This window comes from Heterodontus francisci, chromosome 25 (genome assembly GCF_036365525.1).
Source record: "Heterodontus francisci isolate sHetFra1 chromosome 25, sHetFra1.hap1, whole genome shotgun sequence".
Lineage (NCBI taxonomy): Eukaryota > Metazoa > Chordata > Chondrichthyes > Heterodontiformes > Heterodontidae > Heterodontus > Heterodontus francisci.
The window spans coordinates 53,994,229-54,016,909 of NC_090395.1; positions in this window are offsets into that span (position 1 = coordinate 53,994,229).

The window sequence follows — 22,681 nt, forward strand, 5'->3', positions numbered from 1 at the left end:
GACGTTTAAGAGGCATCTTGACAAGTACATGAATAGGGTGGGAATAGAGAGATATGGTCCCCGGAAGTGCAGAAGGTTTTAGTTTAGACAGGCATCAAGATCGGCGCAGGCTTGGAGGGCCGAATGGCCTGTTCCTGTGCGATACTGTTCTTTGTTTATGTCTGCTTGCAGCATATACCTTTTAATTTGGTTCTCATATTTTTTAGCTTCACTTCGAGCTCTATACATGCTGTCCTCTGCATATAAATATGGCAATATCTCCCTTGCAATTTGGTCAAAAGCTTTGTATAAATAACATTTAACTTCTGTTGACAACTGAATCATGTCAGTGTTAATGTGTATGATCCTGAGTCATATGTTCAAATATGGATGACAGTAATGGGGATTAGCAGGCAGATTACAGTATGGGGGGAATTTTAACCCCAAACAACAGGTGGGTTTGAGTTGCAGTGGGTTGCAGGTTAAAGTGTTAAAAATCTTAATCCCAACCGCAACCAACAATTTCAGTTTGAAGGGAGGTGGGACATTGTGGGGGTTGGGGTGGGAGGTGGATGATGGGGCGGTGGCGGCAAGCAGCCAACCTGCTCTCAGGAGTGGTGTTGGCAAGTTAAATATTATATTGAGGCTGCGTGCCTCATTTTTATCCACCATAGAAAAGTTACAGCACAGAAGGAGGCCATTCAGTCGATTGTGTCTGCGCCAGCTGAAAAAACTAGCCGTGCAATCTAATCCCAACTTCCAGCACCTGGTCCATAGCCTTGCCAGTTACAGCACTTCAGGTGCAGGTCCAGGTACCTTTTAAATGAGTTGAGGGTTTCTGCCTCCACCACCAATCTGGGCAGTGAATTCCAGACACCCACCAGCCTCTGGATGAAAAAATTTTTCCTCATGTCCCCTCTAATCCTTCTACCAATTACCTTAAAACTGTGCCCCCCTGGTAATTTACCTCCCCGCTAGGGGAAACAGGTCTTTAGTTTAGAAATACAGCACTGAAACAGGCCCTTCGGCCCACCGAGTCTGTGCCGACCATCAACCACCCATTTATACTAATCCTACACTAATCCCATATTCCGACCACATCCCCACCTGTCCCTACATTTCCCTACCATCTACCTATACTAGTGGCAATTTATAATGGCCAATTTACCTGCCAACCTGCAAGTCTTTTGGCTTGTGGGAGGAAACTGGAGCACCCAGAGGAAACCCATGCAGACACAGGGAGAACTTGCAAACTCCACACAGGCAGTACCCAGAATTGAACCCGGGTCACTGGAGCTGTGAGGCTGCGGTGCTAACCACTGCGCCACTGTGCCGCCCAAATGGCTGTTTTGTTTAGAGTCATACAGCACCGAAACAGGCCCTTCGGCCCAATGAGTCCATGCCGACCATCAACCACCCATTTATACTAATCCTACATTAATCCCATTTTCCCTCTCACTTCCCCACCTTCCCTCAATTCTCCTACCACCTACCCACACTAGGGGCAATTTTTTTTTTTTACAATGGCCAATTTACCTGTTAACCAGCAAGTCTTTGGCATGTGGGAGGAAACCGGAGCACCCGGAGAAAACCCACGCGGTCACAGGGAAAACTTGCAAACTCTCCACACAGGCAGTACCCAGAACCGAACCCGGGTCACTGGAGCTGGGAGGCTGCGGTGCTAACCACTGCGCCACTGTGCCTTGTTGTCCTTCCTGTTCACTCTATCTAGGTCCCACATAATTTTGTACACCTCAATTAAGTCACCCCTCAGCCTCCTCTGTTCGAAGGAAAACAACCCTAGCCTATCCAATTTTTCCTCATTGTTGCAACTTTCAAGCCCTGGCAACATTCTTGTAAATCTCCTGCTCTGTGCTTTCTCCAGAGCAATTTTGTCCTTCCTGTAATGTGGTGACTAGAACTGTATGCAACACTCCAGCTGTGGCGTTTTACACCAGCATTTTATAAAGTTCCAGCATTACATCCCTGCTTTTGTATTATATACCTCGGCCAATAAAGGAAAACATTCCATATGCCTCCTTCAGCACTTTATCTACCTGTCCTGCCACCTTTAGGGACCTGTGGACATGCACTCCAAGGTCTCTCACTTCTTCCACCCCTCTCAATATCGTCCCGTTTATTGTGTATTCCCTTGCTTTGTTTGCCCTGCCCAAATGCATTATCTCGTACTTCTCTGGATTGAATTCCATTTGCCACTTTTCCGCCCACTCAACCAAACCATTGATATCATTCTGGAGTCGACAGCTATCTTCTTCATTATCAACTACACGGCCAATTTTTGTGTCATCTGCAAATTTCCCAATCCTACCTCCCACATTTAAGTCCAAATCATAAATATACACCACAAACAGCAGGGACCCAACACTGAGCCCTGTGAAATGCTACTGGAAACAGCTTTCTATTCGCAAAAACATCCGTCGACTACTACCCTTTGTTTCCTGTCACTAAGCCAATTTCGGATCCAACCTGCCACATTCCCCTGTATCCCCTGGACCTTTATTTTTCTGATCAGTCTGCCATGCAGAACCTTGTCAAATGCCTTACTAAAATCCATGTAGATCACCTCTACTGCACTACCCTCATCAATCCTCCTTGTTACATCCTCAAAAAATTCAATCAAGTTAGTAAGACAGAACCTTCCTTTAACAAATGCATGCTGACTATCTCTGATTAATCTGTGCCTTTCTAAGTGGCAGTTTATCCATCTCTCAGAATTGATACTAATAATTTACCCACCACCGAGGTCAGACTGACCAGCCTTTAAGTATTTGGCCTTCACATCCTTTTTAAACAATGGTACATTTGCAGACCTCCAATCCTTTGGTACCTTACCTGTATCTAGTGAGGATTTGAAAATGATCCTCAGAGCATCTGCTATTTCCTCCCTAGCTTCCTTCAACAACCTGTGATACAATCCATCCGTCCCTGGTGATTTATCCACTTTCAAGGATGTCAAACCTCTAGTACTTCCTTTCTCATTATGCTTATCATATCTAATATTTCACACTCCTCCTCTTTTACTACAATGTCTGTTTCATCCCTCTCATTTGTGAAGACAGAGACAAAAATCTCAGTATGAACCCTGCCCACATCTTCTGCATCCACATATAAGTTCCCTTGTACATCTCTGCCCGACCCTTTCCTTAGTTATCCTCTTGCTCTTAATGTACTGATAAAACACCTTGGAGTTTTCCTTGATTTTATCTGCCAATAATTTTTCATGTCCTCTCTTTGCTTTCCTAATTTCCTTTTTAATTTCACCCCTGCACTTTCTATACTCCTCTAGGCTTTCCGAAGTATTAGGTTTTTTGTGGTCGTCATAAGCTCACAAACTTAACTCTGGATGGTTGGGTTTCCTAGCCGAGGACTGTTGGATCCAGGAGTTAAGTGCCTTTCCAATTACCTGCTGGATCCAGGGTACCTGCCCCCAATGATTAGACATCTCCCTCAACCACCGCACCCGAGGATTCTGACCTCAGCCCACCTTGATTCCTCCAAACTCCATTCCCCATGCCTCTGACCTCACCCCCCCCACCACCCTGATGCCTCCAACATCCCTTCCCCATGCCTCTGACCTCCCTGACCCCACCCTGAAGCCTCCAACTTGCCTCCCAAGGTCTCTGACCTCCACCCACCAAAGCTTTTGATTCCACGACCCCACCCCACAATCCCTCAGGCCTCTGATACATCCATTCCCTGCTTCCAATCCTTGCAACCCTAACCCCCTGTCCCCACCAGCCTCTCCCTGGGTCAGGGCTCAGAGACCCGTGGCCTCTCCTCTTCGCCAGTGTCCCCCAGCTGACTGGAAGCCAAGGCTGTCAATCAGATTGACTTCCAGACTGGAAACCTGTCAGTGCTGTCACATGCACACTGTGGAATTAAAACTCCACAGTGTGTGGGAAATCTGGATTTCTGGGTTTCCCAAACACTACTGGGCCCTCCCGCTCCCAGCAGGCCAAAAAGTTAAAATTTCCACCTATGTGTCAGTTCTTTGTGTTTAAAATTATCCTTTCTCTCGGTTTGAATAGAGAAAAAGGGACACACTCAATGGTAATTCACCAGTGTGCAGGGACTGCTGAATTCACAAGGTGAAAAGCATGGCTAATCATGTTGCATACCTCGATACGAGGTAACTTGATAAGGTGGATTCAAAATTGGCTTAGCTGTAGGAGACAGAGTGTGATGACAGAAGGCTGTTTCAGTGACTGGAAGCCAATGTCCAGTGGCGTACCACAGGGATCTGTGCTGGGTCCCCTATTGTTTGTCATTTATATAAACGACATAGATGACTATGTGGGGGGTAGGATCAGTAAGTTCGCGGATGACACAAAGATTGGCCGAGTGGTTAACAGTGAGGTGGAGTGCCTTAGGTTACAGGAAGATATAGACGGGATGGTCAAATGGGCAGAAAAGTGGCAGATGGAATTTAACGCTGAAAAGTGTGAGGTGATACACTTTGGAAGGAGTAATGTGACACGGAAGTATTCAATGAATGGCCTGACAATGGGAAGTTCCGAGGAACAAAGGGACCTTGGCGTGTTTGTCCATAGATCTCTGATGACAGAAGGGCAGGTTAATAGGGTGGTGAAAAAGGCATATGGGACAGTTGCCTTTATCAATCGAGGCATAGATTACAAAAGTAGGGAGGTCATGTTGGAGTTGTACAGAACTTTGGTAAGGCCACAACTGGAGTACTGTGTGCAATTCTGGTCACCACATTATAGGAAGGATGTGATTGCATTGGATGGGGTTCAGAGGCGATTCACCAGGATATTGCCTGGGATGGAACATTTAAGCTATGAAGAGACGTTGGATCGGCTTGGGTTGTTTTCGCTGGAGCAGAGAAGACTGAGGGGTGACCTGATCGAAGTGCACAAGATTATGAGGGGCATGGACAGGGTGGATAGGGAGCAGCTGTTCCCCTGAGTTGAAGGGTCAGTTACGAGGGGAGACAGGTGAGGGGCGGGAGGTTTAAGGGGGACTTGAAGAATTTTTTTACCCAGAGGGTGATGACGGTCTGGAATGCCCTGCCTGGGAGGGTGGTAGATGCAGGTTGCCTCACATCCTTTAAAAAGTACCTGGATGAGCACTTGGCACGTCACAACATTCAAGGCTATGGGCCAAGTGCTGGCAAATGGGATTAGGTAGACAGGTCAGCTGTCTTTAATGCATCGGTGCAGACTCGATGGGCCGAAGGGCCTCTTCTGCACTGTATTATTCTGTGATTCTGTGATTAAACATTTTACATTATACTATTTAACACCCAACAAGTATAGCATGATATAACACTCAAAAATGTAAGAACATGTCAGGGTGAAGCTTGATGAAAGTCTTTGTCTCCCTGCAGCTATTACTTTGACAGTAATTTAATTTCTTTGCATCATTAACCAACCGCTAGTAATATTGTATGAATATTTATCCTTAGTTTTCCATGAGAACTATTATATTCTGTTTCTGGAGTGTTTGCACATACCATTGAGACAGAACAATTGGTCATTAATAGTATTCTGGTGTCCTGGCCAATATTTATCCCTCAATCAACATCACAAAAAAACAGATTATCGGTCATTATCACATTGCTATTTGTGGGAATTTACTGTGTGCAAATTAGCTGTTACATTTTCCACATTACAACAGTGACTACACTTCAGAAATACTTCATTGGCTGTAAAGTGCTTTGGGATGTCCAGGGTAACATCACCAATCCCACATTCCCAGGAGAGAACTGCTCTCAAACGGATACAGGTCAGAGAATCAGCACTACAGTGTTATAGAACATAGCACAGAGAACAATACAGCACAGTACAGGCCTTGCGGCCCATGATGTTGTGCCGACCCTTTAACCTACTCTAAGGTCAAACTACCTACATACCCTTCATTCTACTATCATCCATGTACCTATCCAAGAGTCGCTTAAATGTCCCTAATGTATCTGCTTCTACTACCACCGCTGGCAGTGCATTCCACGCACCCACCACTCTCTGTGTAAAGAACCTACCTCTGACATCTCCCCTAAACCTTCCTCCAATCACCTTAAAATTATGCCCCCTGGTGATAGCCCTTTCCGCCCTGGGAAAAAGTCTCTGGCTATCCACTCTATCTATGCCTCTCATCATCTTGTACACCTCTATCAAGTCACCTCTCATCCTTCTTCGCTCCAATGAGAAAAGCCCTAGCTCCCTCAACCTTTCTTCATAAGACATGCCCTCCAGTCCAGGCAGCATCCTGGTAAATCTCCTCTGCACCCTCTCTAAAGCTTCCACATCCTTCCTATAATGAGGCGACCAGAACTGAACACAATATTCCAACCAGGGCTTTATAGAGCTGCAGCATAACCTCGCAGCTCTTAAACTCAATCCCCCCGTTAATGAAAGCCAACACCCCATACGCCTTCTTAACAACTCTATCAACTTGGGTGGCAACTTTGAGGGATCTATGGACGTGGACCCCAAGATCCCTCTGTTCCTCCACACTGCCAAGAATCCTGTCTTTAAGCCTGTATTCTGCATTCAAATTCGACCTTCCAAAATGAGTCACTTCACACTTTTCCAGGTTGAACTCCATCTGCCACTTCTCAGCCCAGCTCTGCATCCTGTCAATGTCCCGTTGCAACCTACAACAGCCCTCCACACTATCCACAACTCCAGCAACCTTTGTGTCATGGGCAAACTTACTAACCCAGCCTTCCACTTCCTCATCCAAGTCATTTATAAAAATCACAAAGAGCAGAGGTCCCAGAACAGATCCCTGCGGAACACCACTGGTCACCGAGCTCCAGGCTGAATACTTTCCATCTACTACCACCCTCTGTCTTCTATGGGCCAGCCAATTCTGTATCCAGACAGCCAAATTTCCCTGTATCCCATGCCTCCTTACTTTCTGAATGAGCCTACCATAGGGAACCTCATCAAATGCCTTGCTAAAATCCATATACACCACATCCACTGCTCTTCCTTCATCAATTTGTTTTGTCACATCCTCAAAGAATTCAATAAGGCTTGTGAGGCATGACTTGCCCCTCACAAAGCCATGCTGACTATCTCTAATCAAACTATGCTTTTCCAAATAATCATAAATCCTGTCTCTCAGAATCCTCTCCAATAATTTGCCCACCACCGACGTAAGACTGACTGGTCTGTAATTCCCAGGGTTATCCCTATTCCCTTTCCTGAACAAGGGTATAACATTTGCCACCCTCCAATCATCTGGTACTACTCCAGTGGACAGTGAGGACGCAAAGATCATCGCCAAAGGCGCTGCAATCTCTTCCCTCGCTTCCTGTAATATCCTTGGGTATATCCCGTCTGGCCCCGGGGACTTATCTATCCTCATGTCTTTAAAAATTTCCAGCACATCCTCCTTCTTAACATCAACCTGTTCGAGCATATCAGCCTGTTTCACGCTGTCCTCACAAACGACCATGTCCCTCTCACTAGTGAATACTGAAGCAAAGTATTCATTAAGGACCTCCCCTACCTCCTCCGACTCCAGGCACGAGTTCCCTCCACTATCCCTGATTGGCCCTACCCTCACTCTGGCCCTCTTCTTGTTCCTCACATAAGTGTAGAACGCTTTGGGATTTTCCTTAATCCTACCCGCCAAGACTTTTTCATGTCCCCTTCTAGCCCTCCTAAGTCCATTCTTCAGTTCCTTCCTGGCTACCTTGTAACCCTCTAGAGTCCTGTCTGATCCTTGTTTCCTCAACCTTAAGTAGGCTTCTTTCTTCCTCTTGACTAGTTGTTCCACATCTCTTGTCATCCAAGGTTCCTTCACCCTACCATCCCTTCCTTGCCTCATTGGGACAAACCTATCCAGCAGTCGCAGCAAGTGCTCCCTAAACAACCTCCACATTTCTGTCGTGCATTTCCCTGAGAACATCTGTTCCTAATTTAAGCTCCCCAGTTCCTGCCTAAAAGCATTGTAATTCCCTCTCCCCCAATTAAATATTTTCCCATCCCGTCTGCTCCTATCCCTCTCCATGACTATAGTAAAGGTCATGGAGTTGTGATCACTATCACTGAAATGCTCTCCCACTGAGAGATCTGCCACCTGGCCTGGTTCGTTGCCAAGCACCAAGTCCAACATAGCCTCCCCTCTAGTCGGCCTATCTACATATTGAGTCAGGAAACCTTCCTGGACACACCTGACAGAATCTGCTCCATCCAAACTATTTGCACTAAGGAGGTTCCAATCAATATTAGGGAAGTTGAAGTCACCCATGACAACAACCCTGTTACTTCTGCACCTTTCCAAAATCTGCCTCCCAATCTGTTCCTCCGTGTCTCTGTTGCTATTGGGGGGTCTATAGAAAACTCCCAATAAAGTGACTGCTCCTTTCCTGTTTCTGACTTCCACCCATACTGACTCAATGGACAAACCCTCCTCGACGACCTCCCTTTCTGCAGCTGTGATACTATCCCTGATTAGCAATGCCACTCCCCCACCTCTTTTACCTCCCTCCCTATTCCTTTTGAAACATCTAAACCCCGGAACATCCAACATCCATTCCTGCCCCTGTGATATCCAAGTCTCCGTAATGGCCACAACATCGTAGCTCCAAGTACTGATCCATGCTCTAAGTTCATCACCCTTATTCCTGACACTTCTTGCGTTAAAATAGACACACTTCAACCCATCATACTGGCTGCAACTTTGCCCTGTCAACTGTCTAACCTTCCTCACAGACTCTCTGCACTCTGTATCTGCCTGTTCAATAGCTACCCCATCCACTGATCCATAGCTCCAGTTCCCATCCCCCTGCCAAACTAGTTTAAACCCTCCCGAAGAGCTCTAGCAAACCTCCCGCCCAGGATATTGATGCCCCTCCAGTTCAGATGCAACCCGTCCTTCTTGTACAGGTCCCCCCTTCCCCAGAAGGTATCCCAATGATCCACATATCTAAAGCCCTCCCTCCTACACCAGCTCTGTAGCCACGTGTTCAGCTGCACTCGCTCTCTGTTTCTAGCCTCACTAGCACGTGGCACCGGTATCAATCCTGAGATTACTACTCTGCTCGTCCTGCCTTTTAGCTTCCAACCTAACTCCCTATATTCGCTTTTCAGGTCCTCATCCCTTTTCCTAGCTATGTCATTGGTACCGATGTGTACCACGACTTCTGGCTGCTCCCCCTCCCCCTTAAGAATCCTGTAGACTCGATCCGAGACATCCCTGACCCTGGCACCCGGGAGGCAACATACCATCCGGCAGTCTCGTTCGCGACCACAGAATCTCCTGTCTGTTCCTCTAACCATTGAATCTCCTATCACTATCGCTCTCCTATTCTCCCCCCTTCCCTTCTGAGCCACAGAGCCAGGCTCAGTGCCAGAGACCTGGCCACTGTGGCTTTCCCCTGGTAGGTCGTCCCCCCCAACCGTATCCAAATCGGTATACTTATTATTGAGGGGAACGGCCACAGGGGATCCCTGCACTGTGCGCCTATTCCCTTTCCCTCCTCTGACTGTCACCCAGCTACCTTTATCCTGTAACTTAGGTGTCACTACTTCCCTATAACTGCTCTCTATCACCCCCTCAGCCACCTGAATGATCCGAAGTTCATCCAGCTCCAGCTCCAGTTCCCTAACGCGGTCTGTGAGGAGCTGGAGTTGGGTGCACTTCTCATAGGTGAAGTCAGCAGGGACACAAGTGGTGACCCTTGCCTCCCACATCCTGCAAGAGGAGCATGCAACTGCCCTAGCTTCCATCCCCTCCACTCTAAATTGACAAAAGAGATTTAAAAAAAAAATAAAGGAAAACCTTACCTTACCTTACCAAACCCTCCACACAAGAGTCCTTTTTTTTTGGTTAGAGGAGGAGGATGGGTGGGAGACACTACACGTGTAGTGTTTCGGGTTTAGCCACTGCCCGAATATACAAGTTCACTTACCCAGCAGTCCCCGTGTCCGCGTCCGCCAAATCACGTGGTAAGTACTTTATAGCTCAACTTACCTTCCCGGCTGCCCCCTGGCTCGCGCTCTCACTGCTCCCGCTGCTCAAATGGAAGAAAGAAATACCCACCAATCACTTACCAGCTCTCCTGTGGCGTCACACTTCAATTTTTGCTGGTCAAGCAGGTTCACAGAACAGAACAGAACAGAGCGCTCTCGCTGCTGCTTCTGGTCTCTGGCTTCGGCTCCTTTTATCTCCCGGCTCCTCTCGCCTGTTCCCGCTCTCGCTGCTGCTTCTGGTTCTGGCTTTGGCTCCTTTTGTCTCCCGGCTCCTCTCGCCTGTTCCCGCTCTCGCTGTCGCCGCTCTCGCTGCTGAGGGCACATTGTTCAGGCGTCGCAAAGAAAGTTGTTGAGATTGTGGAAAGTTGTTGCTAACAGATCAAGTGGCGGACAAAGTGGAACGTGACTTGATAATGTGCAGGATTATTGACATCATAGTGGGGCGAGTGGCAAATCTGGAATAAAATTCAAATTAAGGCGTAACATCTAGGGATGCTACAGGTCTTCAGTGCAGAGAGTAAACTGTATGGAGTTAATGTTAACGTTTTGAGCAGCGAAGATGCCAAGCTATTGACAGGGAGCCTCAGCTGCTGGCAGTATCTGTGAAATTCAGGTACATGCTGCCCGTGCTTTTGTGACCATTAACATTAATGAACCTTGCATAACCCAAATTTCTGAAAGGCGCTTACAACAGGCTCCTGGCCAGCAGTGCAGACTTGTCCAGTTACACCTAATGAGAGAGAAAAATAGACACAGTTTTGTGCCCATTCAAAATCATGAGGGGCTTGGCCAGAGTAGATAGGGAAGAACTGTTCCCCTTGGCGGAAGGGTCAAGAAACAGCCTCATTACAGCCTTGGTTCAAACATGGACAAAAGAGCTGAACTCCAGAGGTCAGCTGAGAGTGACTGCTCTTGACATCAAGGCAGCATTTGACTGAGTATGGCATCAAGGAGCCCGAGCAAAACTGGAGTCGGTTGGAATCAGGGGGAAAATACTCTGCTGGTTGGAGTCATACCTAGCGCAAAGGAAGATGGTTGTGGTTGTTGGAGGTCAATCATCTCAGCTCCTAGACATCACTGCAGGAGTTCCTCAGGGTAGTGTCCTAGGCCCAACCATCTTCAGCTGCTTCATCAATGACCTTCCCTCCATCATAAGGTCAGAAGTGGGGAAGTTCGCTGATGATTGCACAATGTTCAGCACCATTCACAACTCCTCAGATACTGAAGCAGTCCATGCAGAAATGGACAATATCCAGGCTTGGGCTGATAAGTGGCAAGTAACATTCTCGCCACACAAGTGCCAGGCAATGTCTATCCCAAATGAAAGAGAATCTAACCATCTCCCCTTGACATTCAATGGCATTACAATCACTGAATCCCCCACTATCAACATCCTGGGGGGTTACCATTGACCAGAAACTGAACTGGAATAGCCATATAAATACCATTGCTACAAGAGCAGGTCAGAGGCTAGGAATCCTGCAGTGAGTAACACATCTCCTGACTCCCCAAAGTCTGTCCACCATCTACGAGGCACAAATCAGGAGTGTGATGTAATACTCTTCACTTGCCTGGATGGGTGCAGCTCCAACAACACTCAAGAAGCTCGACACCATCACGGACAAAGCAGCTCACTTGATTGGCACCCCAACTGCAAACATTCACTCCCTCCACCACCGAAGCACAGTGGCAACAGTGTGTACGATCTACAAGATTCACTGCAGCAATGCCCCAAGGTTCCTTAGACAGCACCTTCCAAACCCGCGGCCTCGACCACCCAGAAGGACAAGGGCCGCAGGTGCATGAGAACACCACCACCTGCAAGTTCCCCTCCAAGCCACACGCCATCCTGACTTGGAACTATATCGCTGTTCCTTCACTGTCGCTGGATCAAAATCCTGGGACTCCCTTCCTAACAGTACTGTTGGTGTACTCCCCAAGGACTACAGCAGTTCAAGAACACAGCTCACCACCGCCTTCTCATGGGCAATTAGGGATGGATAATAAATGCTGGCCTTGCCAGCGATGCCCATATCCCATGAACAAATAAAAAAAAAACAGAGGACACCGATTTAAGCTGGTATACACATCAGGAAAGGATTGACAGGCTGATCTTTTTTCTCTTGAAAAAAGAAGGCTGAAGGATGACCTAATAGAAGCCTTTAAAATCATAAAAGGTTTTGAGAGAGTGGAAACAGAGAATGTTTCCACTTGTGGGGAACAGCATAACCAGAGGCTATCAATATATGATAGTCACCAATAGGGAACTCACAAGAAACTTCTTTACACAAAGAGTGGTGCGAGTGTGGAACTCACTACCACAGGGACTGGTTGAAGTGAATAGTATAGATGCATTTAAGGGGAAGCTAGACAAGCATGTGAGGGAGAATGGAATAAAGGGTTATAGTGACAGATTTAGAAAAAGAATGATGAAAGGAGGCTCAAGTGGAGCATAAATGCCAGCATAAATTGGTTGGGCTGAATGGCCTGTTTCTCTGCCGTATATCCTATGTTTTTCTATGTAAGTTGATTGGCAAAAGAAGCAATGGCAACCTGAGGAAAAATCTTTTTACACAACGAGTGGTTAGGATCTGGAATGCACTGCTTGAGAATGTGTTGGAGGCAGACTCAATTCTGGCTTTCAAAAGAGAGTTGGATAATTATCTGAAGAGAAAAAATGTGCAGGGCTATGGAGAAAAGGATAGGGAGTGGGACAAAGTGAGTTGCTCTTACAGAGAGCCGGCATGGACACATGGGCTGAATGGCCTCCTGTGCTGTAACCATTCTATGATTCCAGGACTGCAATGTAGCATAACCAATACAGTCATGTGAATATCAACCGTGATTTTGAGCTGCGAAGACTCATTATTTTTAGTGTTGTGAGATTCCTTCATGTTAAGCTTTGGTGGAACTTTCACCACTGTCTTCAATGTTGAAATCTTGCAGTGCATACTGTGTGCCATTAGTTGTTCTTTGTCATAAATAAATACACCATTTATCCAGCTTCAGCTCCTGCTGGCCAATGACCACATTGCTACTTAAAATTTGAAAATAATTTTGTGCACTAAACATTGGATCATTTTCTAATGTAGTGCTGATTTTCACACAGATAAGTAATTTGGTTGAGTAGGTATTTAAATTGCTTGTTGGACTAAACAGGAAATTAAATTACCAAACAGCATTCTCACAGCTAGTTATTGGCTGTTCAAAAGAATTCTATTAGTAATCATATAGGAAAAATTATTTCTGCACATAGAGATACTTTTCCGTAGTTTTGCATAATTTTTTCATCTGTCTTCCTTGCGCAATTTATTTTTCGCAGCAAGATCTCAATTTATTTCTAATCATGATTCGATTAGAACTGCATACACAGTGCACAGCAGACTCCTTTTAGTTTTTGTGCACACTAGACTCCTTAACAAGTGTAGGCCCAAAATTCAATACCATTTGCAAAGTCAGAATAAGTGCTTGTTCTGGCCAGCAAATTGGCACATACGTCGATTTTGACCGTTTTCCTTCCCAAAAATGATCCAATGAATTTCCACATTAGTTTTGCGCTTCACATGATCCATGCACCAAATTCCTGGCCGTCTAACATACATTATCAGAGGTCAAATCTTGCTGGAAAATTAATGGCAAGTGCACGGCACATGTTGTTATTAATGCACAAATCAGCCAGCAAGTTCAGGGAAAGGTGAGATATGGCATGAGTTGCAAATCTCCAGAACTTGCTAGTCAGTTTACATGTTCCGCTGCTTACTTCACACTAATGGCCTGTCACCCTTAGCCTCCCTGTTGTTGGATTTGTACATTAATTGCCCATTAAACTTACCACAAAAAGTTAGAACTCATAATTAACAGTGCAAGTCCCTTTTTAATGCCATGATAATTATAATGCAATGTCAATCAATCTCTCTGGACCAGAAAGGGAACAATTTATACTAATCAGTCTCATTCTTGCTTGTAGCAAATTCTTATAAGTGATTTAAAACATTTCATATCTTACATTTTTTAATTTTTTTCTTTGTATTTTTTCTCCCTCTTAATCCAATCTTTCTTTTCCTTTCTTTATTTGTCTTTCTGTACCTGATTTGACTCTCATTTACCCAATCTAATTCATCCTATTTCTCTGCCATTCTTCTGTTTCTTTCTCAAACATTAAATCTCACTGGTTAACAGGATACACTAATGGTTTCATTGTTCACTAAAGTCCCAGATGCCCCATTGCTCTTGCTGTGTCTGCTCACACTTTTAGCAAGTTATGCCGAAAATTATATTCAAACTGAAGAGTACAGGAAACAGTCTAACGAATGCTGTACCCACAAGATACCAGAGTCCAGCAAGATTTGGCTCATGAGGGTCAGTGTTACCACAGCCCCAAATTTCCTGGCTTTTGGACTAGGGATCAGTTTAAAATGTTGCCTGGATCAGCTGAGAGAAATAAACATAAAAGATTTTACAACCTGAAGTTTGCTGAAAGTTTGAGTAGTGATTACTGCATCTTGGAAAGAGTTTTTGGGGCACTTTTCCCCTTTTTTAGTTGCCTTCAGCCTAGACTGCCTTGGACTTGCTTTGACTGCCTGTGGGTATGTGAGACAACTGGGAGATTTTGACCAAACGCACCTGCAGATAGGGCTTCTCACGGCCAAGTATGTCATTAGCTACGGGCATAGCTTTACATGCAGTTATCATGGAGGAAATAGCAGGAGCAATGAAGGAAAGGAGATTGAGGAAGCACTTAAAGAGGATCTACCACGCCACTTATTATCGCGTCCCTCAAAAAAGATTTGGGCAATAAACACTTTAGGGAGAGAATGCACATTAGTAAAATGCATAGTACCAAAGAGACAAGGGGGAGCTCTATGTCAGGATGTACAACCATGGTCAGTGATGATTATGCTTGACTTTTATGATGCAGGATCATTTTAGGCAGCAGCAGGGGTTCTAGATACATCAAACTCCAAAACGAACAGAAGCCTATGCTTCATGACCATGTACTTACTCAGAATGACTACACATGCCTTTCTTTCTCCTATTCTAGTGCTTTTCTTTTATACTATCTGAAGAACACGATTGTGAGAAGTGGTTGGCTGTTCCTACACTACAAAAAGTTCATGAGTCTGAGGTTGGCCCTCTTCTCATTCCAGATTACTCCTGGGAAGGAGCACTGCAAACTGCTTGCCTGGAGCTTGTACGTAGGCAGCCTGGTGTCACCTCCTACATGCTACTGGCACAGTGCTGTCCTGAGGAGGAAGGCCAGAGGCTTGACATGTGCTGCTGTCCTGAGAGATGGCAGCCTTGGGCTTGTCCGTGTAGTAATGCAGCAAGACCTGGACAATATCCAGGCTTGGGCTGATAAGTGGCAAGTAACATTCGCGCCACACAAGTGCCAGGCAATGACCATCTCCAACAAGAGAGAATCTAACCATCTCCCCTTGACATTCAACGGCATTACCATCGCTGAATCCCCCACTAGCAACATCCTAGGGGCTACCATTGACCAGAAACTGAACTGGAGTAGCCATATAAATACCGTGGCTACAAGAGCAGGTCAGAGGCTAGGAATCCAACGGTGAGGAACTCACCTCCTGACTCCCTAAAGCCTGTCCCCCATCTACAAGGCACAAGTCAGGAGTATGATGGAATACTCTCCACTTGCCTGGATGGGTGCAGCTCCAACAACACTCAAGAAGCTCAACACCATCCAGGACAAAGCAGCCCGCTTGATTGGCACCCCATCTACACACATTCACTCCCTCCACCACCGACGCACAGTGGCAGCAGTGTGTACCATCTACAAGATGCACTGCAGCAATGCACCAAGGCTTCTTAGACAGCACCTTCCAAACCTGCGACCTCTACCAACTAGAAGGACAAGGGCCGCAAATGCATGGGAACACCACCACCTGCAAGTTCCCCTCCAAGTCACACACCATCCTGACTTGGAAATATATCGCCATTCCTTCACTGTCGCTGGGTCTAAATCCTGGAACTCCCTTCCTAACAGCACTGTGGGTATACCTACCCCAAATGGACTGCAGTGGTTCAAGAAGGCAGCTCACCACCACCTTCTCGAGGGCAATTAGGGATGGGCAATAAATACTGGCCTAGCCAGCGACGCCCACATCCCTGAATGAATAAAAATAAAATCTGTTCCAATTGTCACCATTCCAGTGGGCTCTGGATCTGTGCCCCCACTTATCAAAGGGCTGACTGGTCTAATGGCAGCTATCAGATTCTGAAAGCACTGAGAGAGAAAATGCCTGTATCTTGGCCAACAGGGTCTAAATGCTATTATGCAGGGAATTGTCTATTTTGTCTCCAATCGCCACCTAAGACAGTCTGTGTTTCTGACGGAGGCACTGCCTGGCCCATGCCCACCTGCAGCAAAAAAAGCTTCCCTGATTTGGCTGTAGACTCCAGAGTCAGAGCTGTCATTTGTTGCACATCCACAGAGACTTCCTTCTGTGTCTATATGTAGGTCTGATGTTCCTGGAGCATACTTCTATTCAGAGCCATGAAGAACACCCTTGAATTTTGAGTGCTACAAATGCAAGGCTACAGGTCGCCTTCTGCTCAGCCTCTGCTGGGAAAGCAGCAGATCCTCACCCACTCTCCACTCCACTGGCATCCTCTTCATCTGTGACCACCCACTGCTACATCCTTACTAACACTATCTAATTTTCCCACTAGTGAAATTATCTGAAATAGTGTATGTGAGTGAAAAGGTGACAGAGAGGATGAAATCAGGGGGGTTGCAATGGAGAAACACAGGGAATGAATTTGTTCCAAGTGCTTATGGGTGGGCTTGACAGTGTCTTCCTTTCCCTCTTCATTATACGCTTCCTGATAGTCAATGAAGTAGAAATTCCATCTCTCGTCCTCATCATCATCAATGTGATCATCTTCCTCTTTGGCTGCCCCCTCCTCCCTTCCACACCATTGCTGTGGTAGAACTGTGGGAAAGCTAAGAGTACAGCTTATCATAAGAAGCTTTTTATGTTGTCTGATGCAACATAAATGAGATGCGTGAAGTTAAATTGATTGAAGATCTCAAAACAGATTTATTAACAGCTAACTATTATATGCAGCATAGAGTTTACTTTGTAGGACTTGCCTCTTGGTGTTCCAGTCACAGAGTGAGACTGGAGTGTAGTCACATGACTGCATCCTGGCACATAGCTCATTAGCATACTAAGATCTTAAAGGGACATCACTCTTTAAGGCAATCACACAACACAGCTAAGAATGTGAACCTAACCTTCTTGAATTTAAGGAGACAGAGAAGCGTGCAGTTGTGTGCAGGTTCACAAGTGTACTGTAACAACTGTATGGGTGTGCAGTGACTGGTTTTGTGTCCCAACCTTGCCATCTCCTGCAGCAAAAGCAGGAAATCTCCCCGGTGGATATGGAGATGAGCTGACATGTGGAATTATGACAGATTCAGCTCTGTAGAGAATTGGAAGATACAATTCTAGAATCACTGATGCAAATCCATGGAATTTTGGAGCTATAATACATATACAATTCACCATCCTTTCACAATTACACAGAATTTACAACGTAGAAACAGGCCGTTTGGCCCAACTAGTCGATTCACGTGACTATTTGTTTTGCAGTAATGCTGCCCCAGAAAATAATTCCTTTCTTCTAACTTTTCCTTGTAAAATGTCGTACTCCTCAGGTGAGGGATATTGGTGCTGAAAAATGAAACCTTTTCTCTTTTCAGGATTTATGAGATTAACATCAAGTACTCTCATAGCACAGAAGTGTAAAGCACTCTCTAGTCTGCATCAACAATTTGCCTCAGGCCCAATCACAGCTGAGGTATTTTCAATAGTCCCAGCTGTGAAGCTGTGTATTTTTTATATTTGAAGCAGGTGAAAATATGGGGTTATGTCGGAAGAACTGACCTGCAGGATTAGCTTTGGACTTCTCCGGCAAAGAGCCATGGGCAGGACGATGCCTTTGCGAAACTCCAAAAAGTTGAGCTTCAGCAAGCAGTCCTGCACTGCTGTGGCAGGGTCTGCCCATCTTACAATACAGGATACATTCCACAGCATTAATTGTGTTACAACCAGGTGAGAAAGGGGTCTAGGGTTCCCTCTCAGCCTTCACCTGGTCTTACTGTAACAGGGTTTTATGCTCTGGCCTACATGATTTTCTGTGCACAGGTGAACTAGTGCGACTGGTGCAGACCCAGGGAAAGATCTCCATATGATCGCTATGTGTCTTTATTTTACATTCCCCCTGAAGCAAATGTATTGTTATCAATGAGGTCTGTATCTCATGGGTAGTGATTTTAATGTTTAAATCAGGATTGACTGCAACCAATATGGTGGGTATGCTGAGCTTAATCAGAGTTTCAGTTGGAATATAACACCCTAATTGTACAGCAAAAACATACGACCATGACAAGTAGCAAGTACTGGTCCAGATCGGGCAGGATGGCTGGCATGTACGAGTAGTTCTTTTTTCCTCCTTCTTCCACTTCTCTTCTCAGTACCCCAAGTCTTCTCGTATTCTCGAACCAGTCAGGATTGTCTTCCTTGAGGATTCTTCACCGCCTAACTGCATTGAGGTCTCCCAAAGTCTTTTACTTTATACCCTATTTTTTAAAGGAGTGGACACCTGGATGGATTATTGACGAGGTCTTTTTGCCCTAAAAGGATTTACCTTATTTTGAAATACCCTCTAAACATCGAGTTCTTTGTCTAAACTACAGTTTGAAAACACCATCTTTTAATATCAGTCACCTGCCATTAGCTTCTTGAGCTTTTGCACGTACCTTCTGTCATTGATCAATCACTCTCACCTCATCTGTTCCTCATCTCATCTCAAGCTGTTTTCCATGGCCAGTCCCATCCTCCTAAAAACATTCCACCTCCAGCCTTCAAAGCTCTCTTTCAGAAGTTTCATTAATACATATCAATCCTATTACCATTTATTTATGTCTAAGCCTGTTTATAAGACCTGTTAACCAGCTGTTCATAATGGCCATTCAGTTCAGCTGTTCTTATTTCTCATCAAACAGTTGAACCATAGAGTGATTTCCTAAAGTAAGTTCTATTCTATTTCCACACACTAAATAACCTCATCAGAGTCCTAATTAAGCAAGGTTGAATGAAAGTTCAACATGGGTTTGTCGTCTGGTTTTGTCTTTTACTACAACTACTTAGCACTCCATTTAGCTTTTATTCCATGACATCTCTGTCATTTAATCTCTTCTGCCCTCTGTCCTATCACAGACCTTCCCTTTTGCACTTCTTCCACCAGCACACACCCTGCCATTTCACTTGGTCAAAGACTGTTACATTTCTAATCTTTGCTAGTTCTGATGAAAGGACACAGATCTGAAACGTTAACTCTGTTTCTCTCTCTACAGTTGCTGCCAGATCTACTGAGTATTTCTGGCATTTTCTGTTCTCATTTCAGAGTTCCAGCATCCACAATATTTTGCTCTTATTTGTAGTAGGCTAGTTTGTTTTAAGTATCTACCAGTTGCTCTCCCGCTACTGCAGAGGCCTCAATTGGTCATGGGCCCCTTTTCTGACTAGGTACTGCAGTCATCATCTAAAAATAATTATTTCACTGACTTGTTTCTAGAGAAACAAAGCCTTGAGCAGTTTCCAGTAAAACAAAACTTACAACCTTTACCTATTTCAAGCTATAGGTCATATTGCTAATTTCTAACACATGATGAGACCAACGCTAAGGGAGTAAACCCTAACAGAAAATCCGGAGCAGAACCCCATAGGCGGTCATGTGTCACCTTTGACATGTTTCCGGCAGTTCCTGCAGCCATACCGGTGCCAAACGTCGTGCTCTGCACTCCTTTGGACCCCACCAGAAAGGCCGAGAGGGGGGTTTTGACGATTGGGCAACTCTCAACCTCCATACATTCGCCCAGGCATGCGCCATGGAGAGGTCACTCCATAGTTGCCTCACAGCGACTGAAACAACACGGAAGGTCATATTGCTAATTTCTAACACATGATGGTGGGGTTTTGTGTATTTTCTGGAATAATTCTGTGTTCATGATTTTTTTGGGAAAGATGTTTATGTGTTAACTCATATGTTTTATGGTTAATGGATATCTGTTTCTGTGCTGCTGATTTCTTTTAGCGTTTTTCTGTAATTTAATTTTTTGTGACTGTGAATGCACCTCTGATTTATGTCGAGTGTGATATCTGGGTCACAGTGAACTGTTGATTTATTTTTCCTTCAAATTATGTTTGATTTCCTAGTGGGATGTATCACTGCTTGACCTCAACGGAATTCTTGGTAGTAAGTTCTTTGTATGTGTGATGATTTGATTTTGTCTGTATTTTGTCATTTTTCTTTAATATCTGTGATCCCTGGGGTGTTCTTGAATCCTGAGCTGTGTTTTCATCATCTTGACAAAAAATAATGAAGTGTGGGTTGAGAGGGAGAAATGAAGCTTGAGGGTAATAGCACGAGTGAACATAAATAGTGGTAAGGAAAGGTGATATTCTGTGATATTGTACCATTAATGGACTAAGATACATATGTGAGGGATTGGTATAGAAGAGAGTGAGATAAAGATATGTATGGATATAGATAGACATAAGGAATATATATATATATATATATCTATATAGAGGGCCAAAGATTTAGGGGTTAGTGAAGAAATGGAGCATAGACTGAGGACAACAAATAACAGAGGACTGAGAGTCAGGAATGGGGAGTTTCCACAATGCCAGAACTGATTGGAAGACCAGCAACTAGAGTGTAAAGGTTAAATGTTTGCATTGGCTTTTGCCAGTGTAAATCATGTCATTTTTCTTTATAATGCTCCTATGAAGTGCCTTGAGAAGTTTTATTACGTTAAAGGCGTTATATAAATATAAATTATTTTTGCTGGTGCTATGTAAGCAGTTACAATTGCAAATGTTGACAGAAAACTGCCATAGAAACATAGAAAATAGGAGCAGGAGTAGGCCATTCGGCCCTTTGAGCCTGCACCACCATTCAATGCGATCATGGCTGATCATCCAAACTCAGTAACCTGTTCCCGCTTTCTCCCCGTATTCCTTGATCCCTTTAGCCCTAACAACTATATCTAACTCTTCCTTGAATATATTTCATGATTTGGCCTCAACTGCTTTCTGTGATAGAGAATTCCACAAGTTCACCACTCTCTGGGTGAAGAAATCCCTCCTCATCTCAGTCCTAAATGGCTTACCTCTTATCCTTAGATTGTGACTCCTGGTCCTGGACTCCCCGCCATCGGGAACATCCTTCCTGCATCTAGTCTGTCCAGTCCTGTTAGAATGTTGTAGGTTTCTATGAGATCCCCAAAATGGCAGTATGTGTAGATGCAAGACTTCAATAATATATAGATTTAAGACACTATACAATCTTATTGCGCAGTATTTGTGCAAAGGTATATTGGGATGATTAAAATGATTATACATACAGTGTGGATCTGTATTATAATATTTAAAACCTTACTTCCTGTGTCAGTAACTGACCATTACATTCCTGATAGAAAAGTTCCAAACTCAGCAAAAAGAAGGATTCAGAGGAATGGTGGCATAATGGTTATGTTACTTGACTAGTAATCCAGAGGCCTGAGGCATTTTTCCTTCTGGGGTCCGGAAACGAATGTCGGGACTGTTTCCGGGTCCCGATCCTGCCTGTCAAAAAGCATGCCGAAGACTCAGCTGCATGCGGAAGCCTCAGCACTGCCGAGGCTTCTGTTTGCCAAGGCTAGTTACAAAAGAACATACAAACGTACGAATCAGGAGCAGGAGTCAGACACTCGGCCCTTCGAGCCTGCTCCACCATTTAACAAGATCATAGCTGACCTGATTTAACCTCAGCTCCACATTCCCACATACTCCCAATAACCTTTCACCCCCTTGCTTGTAAAGAATATGTCTACCTCTGCCTTAAAAATTTTCAGAAGTCTGTTTCCACTGCTTTTTGAGGAAGAAAGTTCCAAACACTCACGACCCTCTGAGAAATAATTTCTCCTCACCTCTGTCTTAAATGGACGACCCCTTATGTTTAAACAGTGAACCCTAGTTCTGGATTCTCCCACAAGAGGAAACATCCTTTCCACATCCACCCTGTCAAGTCTCCTCAGGATCTTATATGTTTCAACGGTCACCTCTTACTCTTCTAAACTCCAGCGGATACAAGCCTAGCCTGTCCAACCTTTCCTCATAAGACAACCCACCCATTCCAGCTATTAGTCCAGTAAACCTTCTCTGAACTGCTTCCAACGTATCTACATCCTTCCTTAAATAAGGAGATCAATACTGTACACAGTACTCTATCTGTGGTCTCACCAATACCCTGTATAGCAGAAGCATAACCTCCCTACTTTTGTATTCAATTCCCCTCGCAATAAACGATAACATTCTATTAGTTTTCCTAATTACTTGCTGTACTTGCCTACTAAACTTTTGTGATTCATGCACTAGGACACACAGATCCCTCTGCATCTCAGAGCTCTGCAATCTCTCACCATTTAGATAATATGCTTCTTTTTTATTCTTTCTGCCAAAATGGACAATTTCACATTTTCCCACATTATACTCCATTTGCCATATCTTTGCCCACTCACTTAACCTGTCAATATCTCTTTAGCCTCCTTGTATCCTCTTTACAACTTACTTTCCTACCTATCTTTGTATCATCAGCAAATTTAGCAACCTTGCTGTCGGTCCCTTCATCCCTTCATTTTTATATAAATTGTAAAAAGTTGA